Below are 1,052 nucleotides of genomic sequence, written 5' to 3'. Positions count from 1 at the left end.
GTGTCAGCTTGAAAGGGTATTGAGTTGTGACAGTTTTAATTATCAAGTTGATACAACCCAGAATCATGAGGGAAAAGGTTCTCAATACAGAACTAACTCAGACTGGCATGTGGGCATGTCTACTGGGAACTGTTTGGATTGCCTTAATTAATGTGGAAAAACAGAGCCCCAAAGTCAGTAGCACCATTCCTTGTTTGGGGGCAGGAGCTGTATAAAAAAATAAGTATGTGTGCACTCACTGCCTCTGTTCTCTGTGGATTCGCTGTGATGCCTGTCTCAAGTTTCTGCTGCTGCTGTGACTTCCCCACACTGATGCACAGTAACCTGGAAGTGCAAATTCAAATGAACCTCTTCTCCCCTCAGTTGCTTCAGGATATTTGATCACAGCCACAGAATCAAAAGTAGGGCAGGAACCAAGGACAGTTTGAGTACCAATTGCCTCTTAGAACTGTAAAAACCATACTTGTAAAGAGCTTTCCTACATGCTAGGGAATGGAGTCCACACATTTTTACATAACAGGTGCTGAATAATTTAGAAAGACAAATGGATTCTGACCTAAAAGCATCTGCTTGGCAAACAGGAATAGCCAACTGGGAGAAAGAAGCTACTTGCTATAACTGTTGTTCTGATAGCACTAACTAATCTTCTCTGGTTTAGAAGCAAGAAGGTATACATTGTTACACTCATTTCTTGGAGTCATAAATAGACTACAAGAGTTCTCAGAATTATGTTGTGATTACCAAACCTTGGGAAAAGAAGACACGTAAAATAAATTTCACCCTATACAGGCAGCCATACTCCGCTGATAGTTTTGTTCTTAGAAACAGCCAAAAGAGATCATTAAAATAGTGTGTATGCTTCTGTTCAAAAATAATAAAAATTTAATTAGTCAAGCAAACATTGTGATACAGTAAATTCATCTCCATAATAAAGACAAAATTTGAAGAAGCAGTAGGGGCTAGAGAGCTGATCTTCCATTGGGGATTTTGGAGTCGTGGGAGAGATTAAGCATGCAAGTACATGTATGTACTCAGTATGCAAATACATGTAT

This window comes from Apodemus sylvaticus, chromosome 6 (assembly GCF_947179515.1).
Source record: "Apodemus sylvaticus chromosome 6, mApoSyl1.1, whole genome shotgun sequence".
In the NCBI taxonomy this organism is placed as follows: domain Eukaryota; kingdom Metazoa; phylum Chordata; class Mammalia; order Rodentia; family Muridae; genus Apodemus; species Apodemus sylvaticus.
The sequence above is the reverse complement of the archived record's forward strand: the minus strand, read 5'-3'. Positions refer to the sequence as shown.